General features: G+C 32.6%; 1 pseudogene; it reads right to left on the bottom strand.

The window, feature by feature from the left end:
- Positions 1-3,551: 3,551 nt before the first annotated feature.
- On the bottom strand, positions 3,552-7,760 carry LOC139098502 (ubiquitin-like modifier-activating enzyme 1 pseudogene; annotated as a pseudogene).
- Between the last annotated feature and the right edge of the window lie 17,556 nt (positions 7,761-25,316).

Genomic DNA, 25,316 nt, shown 5'->3' with positions numbered 1-25,316 from the left:
AGATTTTTAGCAAGTCTAATTTAATTTGTTCTGCACGGTAATTTTCATTAAATTTCATTTCTCTTATTTTCTTTCTTTTTCATCATCATCGTCGTCGTCATCCTTATGCATGCGATGATTAAGATGAAACAATTTGTTAGTCAAACGTCTTTGATTACATAATCCTTCCATTTTTTGTTGATTTCCTCACATACATTTACATTTTTTAAGCTTTAATTGCTTTATTATGGCATTAAATATCCTTTCATCTTTTCCACTCATACATCATAAATTATGGATGAAAATGAAATTTGTTGAATTACGTCAAGAGTTGGAGTGGCTGGTGATTGCTATGCAAAAATTGTACACTTAATTGGCACTTCTGTATGGAAATTTTTTCGTAGAAGTGTTTTTACAATGTAGATTTCAACAATATTGCCGTAATTGGCATAAAATACATGAGAAGCTTCGAAAAAAGATTCAAAATGCCAATGAACTCTTACAATAAAAGCACATTCGAAGCTTCAACATTTGAAAAATATTTCCGAGACTTTAATTGTGTGAAATTCACATTTCATACCCAAATGTGTGTATTAAATTTATGTAAAGTAATAAAAGAGGAAAAATATGAAAATGAATGCATGATATCTGCCTGGTGTAAAAAAAGGAATAAAAAAAGAAAAGGAAAATGTATAAATTGAAAAAATATTCAAATTATTGTTGAAATTCAGCAGGAGGTTGGAAGTAAATAATGTTAGCGTGGATTTATTTTTAAGGGAAATTTGATAAGTTTAGGGAAAATTAAAAGTTTTTTGAAAAATCGTTTTAAAATGAATTATAGTCAAACCAGAGTTCGAAGTAGATTTAAATTTCGTATAGAAAAGTCGGCTTGAGTCAACTTGGCTTCAGGTCGCCACTATCGGGTCGACTTCACAGAATTTGGGTCTACTTCAAGCTCTGAGTCAAACACTATCAAAACAAAATTCTGTAAACATCTCTTAAATTTTAAATTTTTTTTTTCAATTTTTTTGATTCAAATTTCGAATTTTTACACGTCAAAATTTTTTGGGGTCCTAATTTGAAAATTTTGTCTTTGAAAAATTTAAAAAATCTCAATTTTCACAAGTTTTCCTTACAAAAATTCAATTTTATTGAAATATTTCATATTTCAAAATTCTAACTCATTTTTATTTCAATTTTTCTATCAAAATCTTGATTTTATCAATTCTATAATTACTAATTCATTGTAAAAATGTATTAAAAACTAAAAGTCAAACTACAAACTCATCATTAAAATGGTTGAAATAAAAATTTACGAGTTTCAAATTAAGTGGCTTACAATGTAGTAAAGTAAAGTTTATCGAGAAAATGTATCCAAAGAGAATTGAAATAAAAATGTTTGCATATAAATAGATAACATGAACAATTTATTTCAAATGAATCCCTGTATTTTGATAAAATAAAAATAAAATATGAATTTATTCAAAAATTTGTTTTAATTTAAAGTTTGAAGCTCAAAGCAATTTATGAAAACTCATATAAAATTTCAAAAATTTTGAATTATTTCGAGTGAATTTGGCTTTATTTACTAAAAATCAGAGCTCGAAGTCAACTTGGATTTTGAATGGAAAGGTCGATTTAAGTCGACTCGACTGTATTTAAAATTTGGGTTGACTTGGAGCCAACTTGGAGCTTTGTATGAAATTTAATAATTCAAAATTGCCAAAAGACAGAATTTTTTCGAAATTTTGATTAAATTTTCAGCAAATCGGAGTGAATTTCAGTTAATGTTGACTTCTGTACCATATTAGTAATGTTCCTAAGTGTAACACTGCTTACCCATCATCCAAAACTTCCAAAAACCTCAAAAAATAATCTCAAAAATCCCTCATTTCCCCCAATTCATCCTCATCCATCCACACAAAATAATTTGTTTCCTACATCTATTAAAAACTTCATCCATACAACATACACATCACCGTCGAGACTGTACAAAAGTAAAAAATATAAATTTCCACAAGACCGCCCGAATACGCATTAAATTTCCATTAAAACTTTTACATTTTGTAGCATTTTTAGTTTCATCAATTTTATCTTCTTTTTATTCCTCAATTTTAAAGAATTCATTTATCAATTCGGATACAACAGTGCAATCATCATAAGATATGTTGGTGTTGTGTACAGTGGGATGTCTAGAAAAGGTTGTCTGGTTCCAAAAATTGATTTTTAAGCTAAATTCTGTAGCAAATTTGAAATAACTTCAAAATTGCAGGTTTAAAGTCATATTTGAGGCTGATATGAGAGCATGCATGAAGTATTCAGCATGAATCTCAATTTCCCTTAAAGCTGCACAACATAATGTCCCAAAAAACTACAAAACTAGTTGTACAGTCCACAAAAACTATGTCATTAAGCACAAAGAATCAATAAATCATGTCACATAGCCTGCACACTCTCTACATAGACTAGCAACACAACAGATGGACATCCAAGTACATTGAAGGATGCTACAGAGATAGTAAAATTTTATTTCATTGTTGTGTTGCCATTTTCTACTTCATTTTCATGCTTACATATTTCATTTTATTTTTTGTTCCATTAAAAAAAGAAGGGAGCTTCATATGTTGACGGGAATGAATAAGTATGGGATAGAATTTGAGTATTTTGAAGCTTATTTGGAATTAGTTGCATTGAGAGTTCACTTCAATGTTACTCTGAAGGATAGAAACGAAGGATGCCAAATGAATAGTTGCATGTCCAGTTCTAAGGATGACTAGTGTCGTCTTGATGCTATTTGTTTCGACAACTACATAATGTCAGGGATATTGCCGAGCGTCACAAATAAAGGACGCTCTGCTAAGGAGCTGTTAATCCTAAGTTAAAGCTCTGTTATTGACACCAGATGATCAGTATAGCACCTTATGTTTGCCTAATAGAGACGGCTTGTCTTTAGTATTCGAGCCTCTATTAGACAGCTTTATATGAGCCCTAACAGCTCCCCTAATATACATAGAGCATGATTACATTGATGAGCACACTCAAAGCATCCTTATTTCGTACAAATGAGCATGCTCACAAAAGTGACTATACTCAGAGTATGCTCTTTGTCTGTTAGGGCTCCATGGCACCATACTCCATACTCTGACTCCATGGAGAAGACTTCTCTGGTCTTACTCCGGTTCATGTTTGTGTTACTCGGGTTCATATTGTAGAACCTGCAACCTGGCAACAGCTACAATATAAAAAGTCATTTTAAATCCACTTGACATGACAATTGTAAAGAAATATTGTAAAGAAGCCTTTAGATAGACAAAAATAAAAATTCAATCATATGAAGCCAATCAAATGTTTCCATATTGCACAAGCTTGAGAAAATCGAGCTAAGTACCTGAAAGAAAGGGATTCGACGACGATACATTCAACTTTATATTTTTTACAACACATAATATGTATTTCTGAAAAAAGCTACAAAACGCACGCTTGAGTAATCAATATTATTATTGAGATATCTTCATGTACAGGCAACAGTAACAAAAAAATATAAAAAAAGAAAATAATAAAAAAAAATGTATTTACGACTTGAGAACGTATCTGATGTACGGTACATCAACTTCAACATCATTCTCATCGACACAGTATGCTTCTAGTATCAAGGACTTGATATGTGGCTCAATTTTCTCCTCCATTATATGCTCAATGCATTCGTCTATCAGTAAATTTTCACGTTCCCTTAGTTTCTTCTCCGACATAAAGAACGTATATAACATTGTCACATTCTGTGACAGCATTGTAATTTCAAGTTTGTGTTCCTTCTTAAAGTAATCAAGTAGTTGTCTCAATGTTAGTGGATTGCTTATTTCAAATCGATCCCAAATTGTGTAGGATGTTTGATTAAATTTACTTATTAATGCTGGTTTCGGTTCTGAGAAGGCATAGGTGTTGTCGGCAAGGTTGAAGTAACGATTTTGGTATTTTGTCACGTCGTCAAATCTGAAATGATTGGAATGGAAGTGAGTTGATGAGAAAATTGATATTTTTTTTTTTTGGTGGCTAAAAATAAGTAAAAATTTTCACTTGAAATGAATAAATTTGATGAGTCTGATGAAGAGAGGTGTGGGTGTTTGGTTGTGAACTTCCGTGCTGAGTATGGATTTGACTATTCTACTAGTACTTTCAGAAATTTGAAGGAATTTCATTCAAAATTGATCAATTTTTGATTGCTTTGACAAAAAGGCTTGAAATTTTGCATCGTCGCGCAATTAAAATTAAAATTAAGTCTATTTTCCTATTCCTGGATATTTTCCAAAATTTTTCTGGATTAAAGTATGTGAACAGCACTTTAAGTTACATGTGTAGCTCTGTGTTAAGACCAAAGCTATGATTTGTAGACATTAAATGAAATGGATAATGTCCAAAACTGAAGAATTCTAATAAATTTTAAAAATGTCAAGTCCTACCCCAGCGTGGAAGTCACCTACCAAATTATCTCTTCCAAAAAAATCTCTCCATCAACCTCAATACACTAAAAAAAACTTTTTTGTCTTCATTTTCTTCCTTACTTACCCCTGAGCAATTTTATAAATTTCCAAGCAAACAAATCCAGCAACAACAGATGTGCACGTGGCAATGGCTGCAATAATTTTTCCAGCTATTAATTTCGTTTTAAACTTATCAGCCGGCGATATTTTATAATTAGCCGCTCTCAAGTTGCTCGCAGCCGTCACAAAATCCATGTGCAAATTATCGTCATCATCTTTTTCGAAACGCAACGAATGGAAGTTCAGTGTTGACTTATTTATAGTCATTAATTCATCTGCTAATTGTTTAATGAGATTTTCATCAGCTTCTGCATCATTATTACTGTCCTCAATTTCTGTATCATTAACGGGTATTTTAATTCCAGATTTTGGCTCAAAATCCGGTACAACAACTTTAAGTACAGCCTCAATTGCATATGCATAATCACGATTCTGTTTAATTCCATACATATCAGCTTTTAAATTGGCACATGATACAATAAAGTCCATATGTAAACGTTGATTGACATCAAACATAATATGAGTTGGCATTTTTTTCATACCTGACCAGAATGGTTGTCCACTCGGCATAATTTGATCCGGTGGAAAATTGTATAACAATTGTCGAATTTGATTTGTGTACAATTCCTCAAATTGAATTCTAGCCCACTGTATACAATCAGTAAAGTTTATTGGACGCTCATCAATCAGTGCCTTTTTGATGGACTGTAAACACTCTAATGTCGATACGGTTGATTTTGATAAAAGATTTTCTAAATAATTCTCATCATTTAGAAACTTTTCAGCATCGATTGCTTCACTTGTAAAGAGACCCTCAAATTTATCACGAGCCCATTGTATTGTATGCTCAATGGCATTTGGAAAATGACGTAAAGTACACACGGGTACATTTTGTTCTGGTGGATCGACAGATGATGAATATGATTCTGTCAAATGTGGAATTATACATTGAATATTTCCCATAGCACCTAATGTACCGGAATCAATTAATGGCTTATGGTAAATGACACACTTTCGATCGATAAATAGACGCGCATCAACATTGTCTAGTGCAGTTGCTATGCCATCGATTTTATCAAAGAAAAATTCACTGTAAATCTTTTCAGTTTCAGCACAAACTTTATTCTCATGATGTACAATGTTGAGTTCGGGATTCATTGCTTTCGCTGCTCTTGCAGCTATACGTGATTTTGGTTGTCCCACGTCCGATGGACGAAAAAGAAATTGTCGATTTAAATTGGATTTTTCAATAAGATCCATATCTGTTATTATTACACCGCCATTTCCACATCCAATGCCCATCATTGAGAAATTCTTAAGCAATTCACATCCAATTGCACCAGCACCGACAATAAAATAACGTAAATCCTCAAGTTTTCGCTGTACGTCATCGCCAAATACAATCGATTGCGAATCATAACGTGAACCACAGCCTTGTGATACATATTTTGGCATTGACTCTTCATCACGTAAACATTCGAGAGCGTCAAAGCAAAAGTATTGAGAAATTGGCATAAATTTACCGCTGCATGCTTTCATCACTTCCTGTGCTGTAATACCACCAATAATTGCATTAATTGGTGCTAAATTTCCTGTACAAATCTTTGAGAATGTCGTCACAAGTTTCGCATCCACATCCATATTCAATTCACTGGCACGGTCAAGACAAATGCGCATAAATTCCATCGCATCAGGTTCATTCCATGACTGCGGTTCACGACCATTCTTTTCGACAAAACGATGATAAGCCGTAAATGCCATTTGAATTTGTCGCGGATTTTCAAATTTATTTAAGTCCATTAACATGAATGTGAACTCGGCCTCATTTTCGGCTATGTGAAGCGGTTTGAAGGACACAGTTTTTGGCATCTTTATTTGTGTGAATGTTCCGCCGTCAATATAATCGTTAAATTTAGTCGTGTCGCCAATGCTGAACGAATAATTTCCAATTTTATTTACTTTTATAGCTTTGCATTGATTTAATTCAGTCATTCCTGAAATCTAGATAAAGGGAAATTTTGGTTTTAGTTCTTTTGGACTGGTTTATGAGGTAGAATGAGATATGGGTGATGTAGATGATAAGGATGATGAAATGTTGGTGAATTTGAGATGCTTATGGAACTGGAAATAGTTAGTTCTATTTTCCGACACAGGACTTTTTGCGGAGCACAGTGTGAGGAGACTTGAACTGGATCAAACTTTAAAATACCCGGATATGCATAAAAATACTTATTTTAACCTCAAAATACTAAGAATCCAGTTTTGGACAACCTTTTGTTTTTCATGGCACACCCTGAAGTAAGCCTCGACCGAAACCGCACATGGCATATAGTTCGTGACATTTCTGACATAGTATTAAACTACCGTGACGTACAAGTTACCCACTGCTGGTCTAATCCCTCAAATTCACAGCTAAAGACTCAAAATTCATCAATAAAAACCAAATTGCATCAACATGCTCCAAAAGCACTTCATCAATCCCCTAAAACAAGCCTCACATATTCCACAATCCATAAGCAACCAAATGTACATTACACACGTAAATCATCATCGCATCCATAAAAAGCTGTTTTATTAAAATACTGTACTTACTCCAGAAAACGTGACATAATCACCATCGTAAAGATTATGCCATTTCTCTGTGGTTATAACGCCTTCATTTTCCTTTGATATTCCAATAATGTGTCCAGTTTTTGGTGCGATGCCATCGTCATCGTAAACGATAAAATTTTCGCCAAAATCACAAAAAATTTGACCAAATAATCCTTTTGTATCAGCAATGATTAGAGCGACTTTATGCTGACGACAAATTTCAGCAATTCTTTTTTGCTCTTTTAAACTCGTTTCGGTCAGCACAACGACACGATATTTATTGATGATATTCTCACACAATTCATCCGTAATCGCACTGGTTGTGACATAATTGTTTAATTCAGCTAACTTTTCAGCACAACTTTCAGCACGATTACGTCCAAGGCAACACTTGTTGAGATAAAATTGAGATGCCAAGTCCTTGACAGTACAGACTTTTGTATCATGTAATGTTACAGACTTTACACCACTGAGTATGATACATTTTGCAATTTCAACACCCAATCCACCAAGTCCTGATATTAAAACGTCTGCATTTTGCATACGTCTCATCGCATCATGACCGAGTACGTATAGCTGACGCGAATAAAGACTCTCGTCAATATCATCTTTTTTATTATTATTATTCACTTCAATTATCAAGTCTCGCATTGTAGAGATAAAATATACTGTGCTTTTAATTTAATTTGAGGCTTTTATATTCGTCGACTGACAAATGCAGTAACGCATTTAATGCGAAAATTGAATTTTCTCGAAATGAGAGACACACATTTTTTTATAGCTCAATAGCTCAGCAATATCGGTAGATGTAAAAGAGAGAATTAAATTATCTTTATTTTTTTTTTTTGTGTAATATGCTTCTCTGATCTCATTCTTGTTTTTGTTTCTGCGCTATCTGATTGTTTACTAGATGCTCACAGGCGGTCGAAATTGATGATAGAAAAAATAGTTTTTTTAGGGAGGAATTGAATTTAAAATTGTTGATTGAAGCGCATAAGATGGGGATTTGAGAAAATGGAATATTGAGTTAGGTGAATAAGGAAGCTGCAGCTATATAGAATTAATAGTTATAAAGACTAAAGTGAGTCGAAGTGGTTCGGTGGCGTAAAGGTTTAGACTTCTGCACTTAATTGTTGAAATACTAACCAAGCGGTCATGGGTTCGAGACTCGGTAGATGCAACTTTTTCTTTGTCCTTTTTCGAATCATATGTAGGTGAAACGCGACTGAAAACCTCTCTTTGTAGTCTACTGACAGTAATGTCATCAAAAGAGTGGTTCTAGATTCCACTTTAAACAATATCCGGTCTATTTTCGGACGGAATCGAATCTTCACTTGTTAAACTTTCAATAGCTTTGATAAACGTTTATTACAAGCAGCTATGGACCTCAGAGGTCTGAACACAAGGTTGTTGGGGACTAGAGGTATGAAGAGTCTTAACCAAAAAGACCTCGAATCCCTTCAATATTTTCGCTGGATACACCTCCGCTTTGTAGCTGCTAGCCTGGTTACCAAGACTTACTATTCATTTACTGCGTGCTCACAGTTCACTGTTACAGCATCTGCGATTGTTACTAATGGTTACACACCTCTCATATCCGATCACGTGATTGTGTGGAGCATAAACGTAATGACTTGGATGTATACTAACATTAACGATTCATTTAAAGCTCTTCCTTTTCAAATTCACTTCCTCAAACTCAAAACTTTAAACAAATCTCTCTTTAAATGTTTCCAACAGTAACAAGCATCTCATATTTCACAAAGAGGCACATAAACAAAAATTTGTTTTGAAAAACACTTCCTTTGAAGCTAGTAACAGTCCTTGAATTACACCCACCTACACACAAAATGAACGCTTGAGCTTACAGCTTTACTAAAAGGAACGCTAAAATATTTTTTTTCTTTACATCTGCAAACGGTTGGCAATTGCGAACAAACAGAGCAATAAAAAAAAAGCTCTATGCATGATGATGTGTATTTTTAGAATGCTCATGCTATAAATATATAATATATAACGTACAGCACAGCTCACACAATAATAACCGCATACAATATCAACAACATGCATACGTTAAATTTATTTTTATTTCTCAGAGCACTTTTTTTCAGCAATGGGTATGTTTCGGAAGTAACTAATGCGTGAATTTTGTCGGATGACCTATATTAAAAGTCGTTTATTTTGTCGGATGAGATACTCTGGGGGTGATGCTTGAGGATGCTGAAATGCGTTGTTATGCAGGTGTGATTTTTGGATGGGAAATTGTTTGGAAATTTATGGTTTAATTTGAAATGGAAGGTGGAATGGAGCTTTTTGGGAGGATTTTGACAATCAACAATATTTTTTAAGGTAGCTTGGATTCATAAATTCTTTAAATTACTCAATAATTCAGGAAGTGTAAAAAATTTGGAGTTTATAAGAAAAAAAGCTCGAAATCGTTCAAAAAGCTCGAAATTTGTCAAAAATTTCGAAATTGTTCAAAAATCTCGAAATTGTTCAAAAATCTCGAAATTGCTCAAAAAGCTCGAAATTTGTCAAAAAACTCGAAATTTTCAAAAAGCTCAAAATTTGTCAAAAATCTCAAAATTGTTCGAAAAGCTTGAAATTTGTCAAAATTTTTGAAATTGTTCAAAAAGCTCGAAAATTGTCAAAAATCTCGAAATTGTTCAGAAAGCTCGAAATTTGTCGAAAATCTCGAAATTGTTCAAAAAGCTCAAAATTTGTCAAAAATCTAGAAATTGTTCAAAAAGCTCGAAATTTGTCGAAATTCTCGAAATTGTTCAAAAAGCTCTAAATTTTTCCAAAATCTCAAAATTGTTCAAAAATTTCGAAATTTGTCGGAAAGCTCGAATTTTGTCGGAAAGCTCGAAATTTGTCGAAATTCTCGAAGTTGTTCAAAAAGCTCTAAATTTTTCGAAAATCTCAAAATTGTTGAAAAAGCTCGAAATTTGTCAAAATTCTCGAAATTGTTCAAAAAGCTCGAAATTTGTCAAAAAAACTCAAAACATGCCTAAAAGTTTGTAGTTCCTCAAAAGCTCAATTTTAACTGAAAAGCTCTAAAATCTTTAAAAGCTTCCCAAACTCACCTAACCTACAATAACAAATTTCCTCAACTTGTTCATTTTATTTCGTGCCTTTTGTGTGCTCAACTAGCTTTGTAGATTGCAATTGAATCAGTGATGTTTTTATCGCGACCTATTATTGTGGATGCTTTAGCTAGCGGCACAACGTCTACTTCAGATTATTCTCTACATTGCACTATTGTCTACGACGAGCGGAACTGCGAGTGCTATTGTGTTCTGCATGAAAAATTAAATATTATGATATAAAGTTTTTTTTTTATTTAGCTTTGAACTTTTATATTGTTCGTTATTAAATGCATATGAAAAATCTAGTGCCTTTTTTTGTGAAAATATATGAGAATTTTAATAAATTAAAATTTAATAGAAATATTCATTTGGGAAGCTTTCAGATCCGATAGTGAAACTGACTAGTTGTCGAGTAAATATTTATTGAATTTATTTTCCATTTTTTTTTATGTGCTGAACAATTGTACTGAATATATGAATATTAATTAAAGTGTATAGAATAATTTAACATGAAGAGATAGGAATGATTTTTTGTGCTATTTTTTTTAGCTGCTGTATGCAAATTTGACCTAGATTGTGTTGGAAATTGAGATGTGTTAGGTAGTTTTTTTAAGCTGTCTGGATCTAACTGGATGCGAATTGCAGAAATTTGGGATTCTATTATGCATTTGAGATTGTTGAGGGTTGGGATTATTGAGGTTGTATAGGAACCTCATTCCCGGAAGGCACCCGGCGTAGAGATGGCCGAAAATCCACAACTCATCAAAATTGACTGCTGTCGGATGTGCATATGTTTCATGCTCCTATTCGTGTTCGTTTGCTGAAGCTAAAAGTCGTCACCGTTAAAACCTGTCTGTTTCTTTTTGTTTAAGTTTCAATTCCAAGTGAGTTTCAGTTAGTGACATTACAAGCTTCACGTTACCTAGCTCGAAGCTTTGAGCTTGATGATGGGGTTGCCATATAAGACATATTGAAATGCCTACAAAGCCCTATTCATTTGTTCCAATTAGACCGACTAATGAAGTCCAATAGGAAAAGGTCAAAGATAGACACTTGGGTCAGTAGAGGCTATTGCAACTGGCTGCATGTAGTGTGCATCATTGCATTGGATGAACTTCGAAGCAGAGTTGTCAGATAGGTGCCTAGCTGCATCATGGTAGCTTTTGACTTTGTCTAGGCAATGCCTGTGATAGATTTTTGCCTTTTATAGCAAATTGATAGGTGACAACTAAGCTTCGAGGTCATCAATAAAAAATGCGCTTCTGTACACATTTTTGCAGACATTTTTAACTTGTTTCTCATCACAGCAACCATTTTTTATCAAAATATCCAACTTAAATTCAGTAAAAAATTACCATAAACTTGCACAGACCTGTGTTCATTTAAAGTCTCCAAACAAATCATCAAGTCCTGTACATATCTAGAAGCGTCACCGGAAAAACACTTTAATTATGCAAGACAAACGACGCAAATGCTTCCAATTAACTGCTTAATTACTTCTGAAAAACAAAAAAAAAAAATTCGAGTCAAAAACTTTGTTCCTTACAAAAAAAAGCTGAAAAAGAAAACCAAAGGTGATTACAACTTTCATTTTACCATCCTCACATGCTTCACTTGAAAGCATAAAAGTTTCATAAAGATTTATGTTGCTTCTCATATTCTCATTTAAAAGCTCGTCTCTGTAGAACCTTTTTGCTTGCACTCTTTGTGTAATTCAGTGTTTGATGTAAACAGTTCCAACAATTTTTTTTTCTTTTCCTTTTTTTTTTGTTCTGTTTGTTTTCTTTCAACAACAAAAAGCCATCATCATCCCTCATAACTTTCATAATATTCATGCTGACTTAACATTTTACCATTCAGCATATATATAAAAGTTATCTCGTACCCGCGTGTGAAATGAAATTATTGTCTTTTTATGTCTTTTGACAATAAAGTTATACACAGAGACATTCACAAATGAGGAAGTAAATGCACAAAATGTGAATCCACAAAAAACACACGATTTTAGTGACATTTTTAATTACAGTTTTATACTTTTACATTTGTACAGCACTTAAAATTACTAAAAGCTTTTTTCTTTTGTCTTAGTTAAACAGGAAAAGGATGAAATATGTTTTATGGAAATTGTCTCATTTTTGGGATGTATTAAGATTTACAGTTCATCATTTTATGGAGTGTTTTTTAGATTGTCAGGATGTTTGCTGGTGATGGAAACGTTCGGATGTTATGTCACACTGCTTAGTGGACAACTTGTCATAATGGCTAGTCAGTAAATTGAACGTATCTGAGTGCTTGTCATTAGTTGATGGTACCTTAAGGTATTTATTGGACATTATATCATGGCGTCCGTAACAAGAAATAAACCCAACCTCTCTCCTCCTCTCATAGGATTTGGATACAGTAAATTTTAACCCATATTATTACTTTAGGAATCTACTAAGATCGAAGAGAATCTCAAGAGATGCCAAATTAACCATGTAAACGGCACTTATCGACCCTGTTGTACTTTATGGTTCAAAGTCATGGAATATGACGCTGTCGATGACTGCAGATGATTATGAAATTGGTGTTCTTGAGAGGAATGTCATTAAAGTCCTCCATGAATCTTCTTTGGACCAAATAGAGAGGCTGATATCATAAGACGAGTCATAGCAACTAGAAATCGACTGTAAACAATCAAATCGACGACCTAAGTGCTTTTGAACGGAAGCAGTCGATAGAGACCATATTGAAATTGGTATTGAAAATTGACGGACGGAAATCAGCAATAGAGCCGACATTAAGCGTCATCTCAGGAAAGCCATAGATCACAATTGATCTGTACGACCAGCAATGCAAGTAAGTAGTAGCTTATAACCCTTTTTCAATAATTTTCGCTACCGCATCCCAAATTATACCAGATTGTCGACCATTAATTTACTAAAAATGCGCTCTAAAAATTCCATCTAAATCCACACTAACTACCTTCCTTAAAAATGACAAGTAAAATTTACGACAACTTCTTATCGAAAATGTCAACATCATTGTTGATGTTTCAATTATTAAGTTTTTACGAGGTATGAAGTATGAATAAATTAGAAAAGGAAATTAAAGCGTTTGTTATTTCTTAAAGAACTGTTTTTATGTTTATTTTGAAAGCCATTAAGTATGTAAGTGACAGTTCTTGTTAAATACCAAAAGCTCTTTTTTTGCTTTTGACCCAAAATGAAAGTGAGGGGGGAAATGAACTGTCACAATTTTCTTATGGCAACAGTTGTAATGAAAAGTTATAGCGAATATCTAATGATTATCTGAAATAATGAGAAGGAATGGGATGAAGTTGGTGTTGGGATGTTGTGAAGCATTTAGGAAGTGTTTGGATATATTTTAAGATAATTGATGAATTTTTTCATGTCTGGTTTAAAGCTGACACTCTTCCTGCTTCAAATTTTAACATTTATTGGCACTAGGGGTTTCAATCCCGGGATTGATTTATATGATTTATATGCGGGATTGAATCCCGGGATTACATACATTTTGATCCCGGGATTGAAAACCCTAATTGGCACTGCTAGAGTTCGTCCAAAACTGCAGATCTGCTGCCAAATGTTGCAGTTCTGTAGTCATAGACGGACTGTAAAGTTCAGTCGAAAACTGCTGCCATTCACATTTAAAAAGCAGAAAATACCATTCCAATCTTGGATGTGAGGCTGCCACTCTTCAGGCAGGGTTGTTTGAATCTGTCCTTTGAAGTGCCTATCTCAAAGAAGTCGGTCGCCAGCGGTGCATTTAGTGTTAACAGGGAACTCACGAGAAAGTGTGTGCTTGACATTTAGACTGCATTGGAGTCAGATATCGGCTTTCCCGATTTCCCTGACTGAAAACTGAAATAACTTAATTTTGACCGAGATGACTTAATAATATTTTGAGATTTTTAAAATTCAAATGTCCGTTAAATATCGAAATACACTTAAAATGTTGATTCTTCCTTAAGACTTCAAGTCTAAAATGTGTATCTTATTGCGGACAAACTCAACCCATCCTAATTTCATGCTGAATTGAACATCACACTAGAAACTGCATTTTCTATCGGTTAACCGCATAAATGAACAAAAAAAAATATATCTTTCATGTCTGCATACACAAAAAGCTCAACAGTATTAAAACCTCTTTGTTCCTCTATCATGGGATACAGTGCAAAAAAACAAGAAGTATAAACAGTAGAAACAATTGAAAAAAACATTACAATTATTGTTGAGAACAAGAGTAATGACATTCGCATAACATAGACAAAAGGAAAAAGGCACACAAGACACAAACACAAGAACAGAAGCAGTGGAAAGACAAAGAATAATAATAAAAAATAATACATGAATTAAGGCTACACGGAAGGATGATTTCAAACATAATTCTCTATGCTGATGCTTTTATTGTTTTTTTTTTCTTTTGTTCATTCCATGCTGTTAAATATTTTGTCAACTGAGACTTCATTCACATATTTGTGCGATGTTGTTGTGATGATGAGATGACAAAGAGGATTAAAAACTGCTTACAAAAATTTTCCTGCTTCTTAAAATTCTTTTTTTTTGTGTACATGAAAATTTTTGAAAATTACATCATTAAAGAGAAACTGGATGAAACAGGAAATGGAACTAGGGATGGATTAACTTTAAAATTGACATTAATGAGATACGATGATAAAGTTTGTTCTTTTTTCTCTAAAACTTTTTTGTTGCTAAGATAAATGAAGCAAAAATCCTTTCTTGTGTTCCAAGAAATTACGCTTGTAGATGAAGAGTTTTTGTGATGGGAAGTTTGGGAGTAATTGAGGTTGAATGTAAAAAGAGCATTTTTAGGATTGATAAAGTTTTTCAGATCATTGAGATCCAGCTATGCTCTAACTTACTTACTGAAACTATGCTACGACCTGAAGCTTAGGTTATTACAAAAGGCTTTCCATCTGACTCTATTGCTGGCCACATCACAAACGTACTTACTTACTTCTTTGGCTGGGGTGGACGAGGGCCTATTGCCGCACACAGGGAATGTCTAAAGACAGCTCTCTCCATCAATCTTTTTGCCACTTTGTGATATTAACGACTCTAGTGTCCTTTTCAACATATCAAATCCAGGAATTATTAGGTCACAAAGCTTGTACATCAGAAAGCTTGCACTAATTTTCTGTTTTGACACCTAATTGACATTTCCGCATTACTGCTCTGAATCATGATGCTATTGGCGCTAGGGCGATTTGACGCGTGAGGATGCGCTACCCCTATTCACTCAGTAAATCTACAATTAATGACATTACTGGCAGGGTTTCTGGAAGCGGTTTTCCAAAAACCGCAAAACCGCGGTTCAGAAACCCTAATTTACTGCCTGTAGTCTACAATGGAAAGCTGTAGGCCGCGTTTTCCTGTCAAGTGTTCAAGAGATTCTGAATGATTTAGAGTTAACCTTCAGGCTTCTGAATGGACTAATGTTATGCTAAGATGAGTGCAACTGAGCTACAATATTTAGCATTTCAGGATAACTGTCACAAACTTCCATTATTAGGATTTTACATTATTGATAGACATCAAAACAATCACATGATTTCTAAAAAAACGATCTTACATGACAAAAGCAGGAGAATTCATATCAAGCACCTCCCAAAACATCCCTCTTTACATCCACCATACTCAAATTTTCCGATGCTGATTAAATCCTCTCATTGTAAATATGTAAAAATATATTCCATAATAAAAAGATACACGAATTGCTAAATTTTCATCCCCATCTCATCTATTTCGAGTAAATGCGCTTAAATTTTTATAAAAAATCCCTTCCTTTATCAAGCGATGCTTTAAGGTAGACAAATGATGACGTGAATATAAAATAATGAACTTTTTTTTTTAATCATGAAAAAGTTTTACATGCTTACATCTCATACAGAAAAATTTTATCGTACGTGGAAGCTCCTCGAACTTGCTTTACTTTATGTAAGAAGTTTAATTCCTGATTTTTGATATTTTTTTTATTCTGTTGATTTTTCTTATCATGCTCATGTTCAGCATAAAAAAAAAGTTTTGAGCTGTTATGAAAGTACTTTATATATGCAGATTATGAGTATCGTATATCAATCTATTTATGGAATCGGTACTGATCTTTGATGCTGAATGAACTTTTATGGGAACATTTATATGCAGACAGATAAGTGTTTTTGTACAAAAAAAGTTGTATCGAGTAAGCTTCCATGGTGTACAAGTTTTATCGGATTATGAAATAGTTTTTGTGGGTAAATGGGATGGATCAGAGCTTGCACGCTTGAATTTGAATAAAGTGGAATATTTTGAGATGTCTTGATAGCTTTATTGATGGGATTTTGGCTCGTGTTTTGGTATAAAATGTTGTCTTGTCTTGGAATTTTGTTGCATAAATTTTGAAATGAGCTTTTATTGATTTTCTGATTCTTTAGGGGGTTTTAAGGGTAATTTGGATGTTAGGGACTCTATACTTGAAGGCATACGGAAAAGAGAAGGCTTGTCAGTTTGGTCTCAAGCGAGATTTAATGAAATTTGGTCCAAGGCTAGAATCAAGTCAGCTTTTGGCCGGAATTTTTGGCTATTACTAGATGACGTGACTTCCAGGTGTAAATGGAATGGTTGACTCATTTTAAACCGAATCAATTCACACCTTAATCTCAGCTAGATTTCAGCCTATAGTAAAATTGTAATCAAACCCAAAATAATTCAATATAGGACCATATCCAGTGGAAGGGGGAGTTTTAGGGTCATAACCCCACTTATTTTGACAAAGTTCTTCAATTTGTTAGAATTTTTCACCAAAAAATTCAAGTTACGCCCCAGATTCAATTGAACATTACAAAATTTAGTTCCCCTATCCTCCTTACACCATCCAAACAACCCATTATGCAAATATTATTCTCCATGCAGCTTATCACAAAAGAATATTCTTTTTCTTCTTCTGATAGAAAACAAACCCTTAAAAATCAATAAAAACATTTTACAATGATATTAAGGATACCAAACAAAGTCATATATCAGGAGATCTGGAGAAGTTTTTATCTCATTACATTTTGAAGCTTGATACTTCTGTTTACATCCAATTGTATAACAGCATAGCATTATTGTATCCTGATACATTCTCTTACTATAAACAACAATGTCATTTCAACGACATATCAAGATCAAGGAGAGTCGCATGACTGTGGAGTAGAGGAATGTCGCTTAGTTCTTTTCATCGTTGCTTTATTTATGTCGAATGGGATGAACAAAAAGGAAGAAATTTTTGAGAGCAAGTAGGGACGTTGGTTTTGAGTTTTTTGACTGAATTTGAGGTTTTTGACAAAAATTGAGCTTTTTCACAAAATCTGAGCTTTTTGACAAAATCGGATCTTTTTGACAAAATCGGATTTTTTTGACAAAATTTGAGTTTTTTGACAAGAGTTGGACATTTGATAGAATTTGAGCATTTTGGTAGAAGCTGGACCTTGACAAAATAGTACAAATCATCCAGAAAACCAACCACATCCCCAAAAACTGTGCTAAAGAATGAACAAAAAGAAGAAGAAAAAGTGAATCCCCCACTGTGCATGTATACCGCATACTTTGTAACCCATGGATTATTTTAATAGAATTCTTCCATTTTTAAACAATTTCTCGTCTCCATTGAGAAGTATGTACGATTTCAGACATTTATGTACATTTCTATTTTAGAACGAAGAAAAGGAAATCTCAAAAACAAATCTTTGACAAACAATAATTGCTGTAGTATTAAAGGCATTCAATGTTGATGACAAAGGGATGGTAAAAAAATAGTTCTAGGAAGCAAAATGTCACAATAGTTGATGGCAGAGTAAAATGTAGGTTAATTGAAATGTCAAGGAAAAAACTTGTGGGAATTTAATTTTGTTTGACATTCTTTATATGGGGATACAAGTCAGTCAAAGGAGCTTATGTTGACGAAAGTTTGTCTTTTTTTTGAGGAAGACAACTGGAATGATTGCAGATTGTTTCAGAGAATTGATTCAGTATTGAATGATGGGTGATGAAAAATTCATTGGGATTAGATGCTTTGAAGACAGTTGCATGCTTGGAAGGAAGTGAAATTTGGTATAATGATAGTTTAGTATGGTGGTGGAGTTGACTGTTCAGTATATCTTAGCTTATAGTAAATTCCAATCTAAATATACATTCCCAGAGGATTGTGAATATAGAGTATTGCATGGAAGTTATCCTTGATGATCACTCGCAGCTAAAAAGAGATTAGATCAGTGGTGGGCAACTTGGGTGACGCGGCACACTACTTTGCCATGTAGCGTATGTCGTGTGGGGATTCAGTACAGGCTTAACACCAAGGTGAGTTGCGAAAAATAAAAAGCTTCTCATCTCTGGATTAGATACTATAAAAACATGAGCTCGAAGCCTTCTCAGATATTGTATGGACCAGTATGGACAAGCTGACTCAAAGCGACTCAATTCCATAAAATCCACCTCTAAATGTACCATCCAGGCCAAATTCTGACAGTCACTATTTATTTCCCTTCATTAAACGTTAACATCCATAATATATGACACATACCTTCACGCACATGCCTAACCACACATGTTTAATTCCCAGAAATTTCCATTTAAAATGATACTTGAAATTTATTCCATTACAACTCCCTAAAACAGCTCCAAACATCATAAATCACTCGATATTTTTCAACCCTAAAATCAATTACTTTAAAGTTTCCATTCCTTTGCCAAACCCACAAAAAAGCACCAATACTGGATTTTAAAGCCATCAGGGAGTTTCTTCGGATGAGTTGAATTTTTGAAAAAGAGCTTTTATAATCCAAGGTTATTTCAATTTTAGTAATAAAAAGTGTTTTCATTAAAATCTCTCCTAATTTCATGTTTTGTTAGCTTTAATTAACTTTAAACAGTCTTCTGTCATTAATTCTTGCTCAATTTTTAGTTATTTAACATTAAAATGCTAAATAAAGACGAAAATTTGATTTTTTTTGAAAATTTCATTTGGTATTTTTCTGCACGGATTAGGAAAAAAAAGCTCAAAAATAACTCGATCACCAAAATTTGTATTCGAAGAATCAAAATATCTCTTTAATTAATGAATAATGGCCAGAACTAAGAGCATAAAATGATAGATTTAAGAATGTTTTATCATTTGGTACGAGTCATTAAACTGTAGCATTTCTAGTTTTGTCTATTTTTCGATTCTTCGGATGCAAATTCCGATTTTGGTGATCGAGTTATTGACCGAAGAATCGAAATAACTTAATTAATACAGCGTTTCAATATCCACAACTAAAAGAATATGATACTTTTCGACCTAATGAATTAATTAAAACAATAATATGAAGCACTTTAGTGGAAATATTTTCCAAAAAATCGATTCTTCGACAAAATTTTTCAAAAAATCATCCAAAGAAACTCCCATCATCTCCATCTCATCAGTGATATTCATCGTCTCTGCAATTATTTCATCTACAAAAAATGAGAAATTTTTACTAAAAAGCGCACTTAAAAATCCATTCGACAATAATTTTATCATGAATGGGAAGCAAAGCAGCTGAAAAGAAGGAAATTCTTTTGAGTTCTTTTCCTTTTTTTCCTGAAATGAATGTCGATGAAAAGGATTTCATTTATAAAATTTAATTTAACGCATATAATTGAGTTGTTTTGGAAAATCATTTTCAATGAAAGGAAGATTCCAAAAAGAGAATGAAAAATGGAACTGGGTGGGATGATGTGTGGATGTGAAATGAACCCCTTCTTGGAAAATTGTCTGTGCACAATCAAATTTTATATTCAACTAAAAAGTTATAGAAAATCGGATTTTTTTGTTGTGTTTCTTAATAAAAAAGGGGAAATGATGGAAGAAGATTGAGCTTTGATGTTGTTATGTCTTGTTGTCGATTTGAGGAATTGATGTTCAAATACTTTTGGATACAATTGTCATTCTGAGAATGGAAGAGAATTGAATACAGTAGAACTATAAATAGACTCCTGCTATTTTGATGGAATTTTGGAAGAATTTGTGAGGAAAACAGGACGGAAGTAACCGTTAAATGCAAAAGAATGAAGGGATTTTAAAGAATTTTCTACAATTTTCTGTCCCAAAAATTCAAAAATCTGTTTTAAATGAAGGGATTTCTGAAGATTCGGTTCTATTCTCGAGATCAAGACCGAGACCGTGACCGAAACTAGAACTGTTACCAAAACGGAGACTTGGACCAAGACTAAGACCAATACTGGGACCAAGAATGGGACCAAGACTGGGACCAAGACTGGGACCAAGACTGGGACCAAGACTGGGATCAAGACTGGGATCAAGACTGGGATCAAGACTGGGACCAAGATTGGTACCAAGACTGAGAAATGAACAGAGACCTAGAATGAAACTGAGACAAAGAACGGAACTGAGACCTAGAACAAAACCAAAATCCACATTGAGACTGTGCTGAAGGAAATTCTCGAAATATCGGTCTTGATCAATCTTGAGAGTTTTGTCATCTGTATTGGGATTCTAATTGAAATAACAACAAGAGGGATACTTGATGGTTTGCTTGATGACTTAATTCTAACAAATGATCGAATGGATTGCGATATCCAGGTATTCACTCCCAAGAAGCCTTAATAAGGATTTCAAATGTCTCAACTGCAGTACTATTAAATATAAATTGCAGCTACAGTTTTATATGTCTTAATGCGCTTTAAATTCACTTTACCCCATTCACAACATCAAGTCTTATCAATATTACGAAACAATATTTTGTATATTCTTCAATATTCTATCAAAATACACTCAAAAAAAAGAAAAATCGTATTATTAAGGGATCTAAAATAACAAGTTTATGTCAAAGCGAGAACATGAAAAAGGGGGAGAATGGAAAGTTCAATATAATGATGATAAGCTAATATCTTTTCATTCAAATACAACAAAAATGTGTGTGTATGTATCGTAAGGGTAGCAAAGAAAAATATGGAAACTTATGTATTGTAAAATACGATAGGGGAGATATAACGACTAAGACATGAATTAGACTTTAAGGATTTTTCGTATTATTTTTGCACTAAAATAGACAAATCAATAATCATTAACACACTTTAAAAAAAAAAGTTTTTCTCGAAAAGCAGTTAAGCCTCTTATTGAGGATAGTCTTTATTGAATTCTCTGCACTCAGATAGGAAATGTAGGGCAATTTGACAAATGACTATCATTTGATTTTGACATCGTCATCATCTCGGCAATATTGAGTTTGTTTAATCTGTGGAAAAAAAAGTTGTTTGGAGGATGGCTGAGTGGATTTAAAGAGGATTTTGAGTGAATGTTGTATTGCTGTGTTGTACAGATGAAGTAGGTAAATAGAATACTTATGTCTTATTCTCAGATACGAATGAGATACGAGATAGAAGTTTACTTGAATATTATGTAGAGTTGAGTCTAGTTGGGTCGATTTTTTCATACTAAATCCAAGTCGACTTCAGACTCTGTTCTCAGAAACAATAATTTTGAAGGTAGTTGTTGTAGAAAAGTCAAAAATGTAGCCCAAGTCTGTATGTGTTGCGTAAGATTTACAATTTTACAAAACTAAGCTTGATACCTTTATTGGGCAAAAACGGTTTGCTGAGAATTTTATATGGGGCAAACCCATTTTGCCCAGAATAACTCCTATAATTTCTATATTTTATTCTAATTCTATATTTCCAAGCGAAGTTTGGACCTACCCTCTAGAGCATGATACCTCAAATATGTGCCCAGCAAACCTTGACTTACGCGCTGAAGCTTAATTCCTCAAACATATGGCCTACCCGCGAGACTTTTTATGGTACGATGTGAATAAATCCGCATTGGGTTTCTACCCGATACACTAGTCGACTCATGATTTTGTTGCAAAGCGTGACAATGATAAGATAGGATGTCTAAAAAAGCTATTTTTACCGTTATGTAATTTTCGAACGTTCCCTCAAATCCCCTCTTACTCAAAATATTCTAATGTTATACTAATCAATAGCTATGATGATGATGAATAATGTCTAAAATTTACATCCCACCACTTTCACTTCGTACTGTTAAAAATGACCTGTCAATTTGAATATCCAGAAATTCGTACCTACATACTATCTTTAGAACTATCTAACTATATCCCAAAAACATTACCATATACTTTTAATATAAAAGAAAAAAAATAACATTTGGTTTTTCACAAACAAATCTTGAATTTTTCAAATCACTGCAATGAGGAAAATTGATTTTAAAGAAAAACTTTCCCTTTTCAATATGGGGAGCGTTTGGAAGTTACGTCACTGATCCTTTTCAATCCCTTAACCATAAAGTTTTGTAGCTAAATTAGGATCCGAAATTATGAAATCTTGTACAAAACTGAACATTACCTTGCCCCCTGAGGGTTACGTAATTTCCGAACCTTCCCCAACTTTAAAAGACGTCATCCATTTTACCCTCATCACTTCAACGATTTTCCTTTCACAAACCTGCTCAAATGTTTACTAAAGAAAAATGATTGCTCATTATAAATTAAATTATTCATACGAATGTGAGATTTAATTCAATTTATTTTATCTATGCCTGTCTAAAGCTTTCTATCCACATATTAAATGTGTAATTTGTTAGATGCTAAGCATCATCTGCAGTTCTTGAAGAAAAACTTTTTTTACATTTTCTGGGGAAAATTCTTTTTGAATGCTGGAATGGGAAATGCTTTGGATATAAAGGTTCCTAGTAACAAGATTTCAACAGCTGAATTCATGATAATCCCAAAAACTCATCCTCGATATTAAAATAAAGTTTAAGATTATCGCAGCAACGCCGCAGACATTTAAGAGCACTTTAAAGAGCTGGAAAAAAATATAAATAAGGACGATTATTTTTCGTTCATACAGAAACATGATGCGATATTAAAATTCCATTAAGAGAGGAAATCTTTCATAAAAAAATGTTTTTTATCTCCTTAAAATGTTCACTTTTTTATCATTTGAAAACGTGCAATTGCATTCGAAGTCATCGCTGCTACAATTTTTTATGCTTATTTCAGTTTTTCTCATTCGGTCTGTAATTTGTATACATTTTGTATTATGATGATGATAATGATGGAAAGTGAGCATTCAGTAAAATGGAAGAAAAAAACTTTTCTTTCGGGCTCTTCAGTTTTTGAGGATTCTTTTGCTTTGGGGAATGATTTTTGAAGTGCTTGTTGAAGTTTAAAGTTGAACTTTTTGGAATTCTCTTTAATTGCTTTCTATGAAAATTTAGAATCAGTGGAAATTTAAAGAATTTGAAATCTTAAAAATTCAAATTAAGTTAAAATTGTTAAAAAATTTAAATTTTTAATTTAAACCATCAAAAATTTGAAATTTATAAAAACTTTGAATTTCTTAATTCGGGAAAAATTGAAATTTAAAATTTCTTGAAAATTTGAATTTTTAAAATCATTAAAATTTTGAAATTTTAAAATCATTAAAAATTTGAAATTTAAAATCATTAAAAATTTGAAATTTTATACTCATTAAAAATTTAATATTCCTTTAAAATTTGAAATTTTAAAATCTCAAAAATATTTCAAAATTCTAAAAAAATTCAAAAAAATCTTTAAAACTCTTCATTTTTTTATTGAACTCTTTCAAACTTTGAAGAATTATAAATTGATAACTTAATATCCAAAAAGCAGCTCCAAACAACACTCAAAACTTTAAAATCAAAGTGTCAATTTCTTCATCGATAATCCCCCAAAAGATGAATAATCCCATAAATCAAAACATGTCAAATTCGTCATTTTTCCCTATCCCCAAAAAGTAGGTTTTTTAAAAGCCACCGCTTAACAATGACAAAATATTCACGAGAGTAAAAAAAATATAAATAAAAATATTTTAAAACACTTTGACAGCTCACAGAGCAATATTTCATAAATGAAAAATAGCTTGGTGATTATAATGATGCGTGGTGTGTGAGGAAAAAAAAAGGAAACATGTGCAAATATAAACATACTTATTGTATGGTGAGCTCTTCCTTGCTCATGTTGAAATGTTATTTATTTACGCGATGCTTTTGTGGTTTTCGTTGAGTTTTTTTTGCAGCTATTCTCTTTTTTTTTGTGATGGAAATAATCATCAAGTGCTTTAAAATGAAAAGATTTTTTTAAAGAGTTCAGAGTTGGAATGGGTTTGGGAATTTAAAATTTAATTTGAATTTTCAACAATTTAAGTCTTATTTTGACTTTTTAATATTTGAAGATTTTTTAAGATTAATTGAAATTTTAATTTTTAAGATTTTAAGATTTTTAAAATTTGAATTTAAATTAAAATTTTAATTTTTTTTTGAAATTTGAATTTTAAAGGTGGTTTTAAAAATTAAATTTTTGATTAATTAAATATTTCTAAATTTTTACCTAATTGATTTCAAGTTTTTAAATTCTTAATTGTTCTAAATTTAAATTTTGAAAATTCTTTGAGAATTTGAAAGTTTTCAGTTTATGTAATATAGAATTTGTTTGAAATTTTAATGACTTTTCTATAAAATTAGAATTTTTAAAGTTTCGTAAAAATCAAATTTCTTATGAATTTCAAGTTTTTGAATTTTTAACAATTTTGTAAATTTTGAATTTTGAAAATCTTTTAAATTATTTTGAAGAAATTTGTAATTTTAACGGCTTTTTTTTCAAATAATGCGTACTTTTCTCAATTAGCAAGCTTTCCAGCAATCTTGTGTTCCTCATCCCTAGTCACCCAGGTTGAACACCACTGTTATTACCTCCTAATTTCCTATTCACATTAATGACTTAACTCGTATTTTAATCAACTCTGCATTAACATATTTATAATAGAAAATAAAGGAAGTCTACAGCATACAAATGTACATCGTTTAGACTCCCTCATATCATTTACTCATTCAATTCAATTCCACGGTTTTAAATAAACCATGAAAAGATTCATCAAACCGTTGTACACTGAAAATGGAGCTGGAAATGAGGAAATTATGAGTTCTTACTTAAGTTGCCAACGTTTACTAGGAAAAAAGGAGTAAAATGAGATAGAACAGGGAGAAAAATATAATATATGATGTGAAGGAAGTCGGCAATGATTTATTATTGCACACTTATGAATGCTAATGTGGA

The sequence above is a fragment of the Chironomus tepperi genome, unplaced genomic scaffold (assembly GCF_022539635.2).
Source record: "Chironomus tepperi strain 1889 unplaced genomic scaffold, CSIRO-AGI_Ctep_v1 contig_445, whole genome shotgun sequence".
Classification (NCBI taxonomy): Eukaryota; Metazoa; Arthropoda; class Insecta; order Diptera; family Chironomidae; genus Chironomus; species Chironomus tepperi.
Note: the sequence above shows the minus strand (reverse complement) of the source record. Positions and strands in the feature narration are given on the sequence as shown.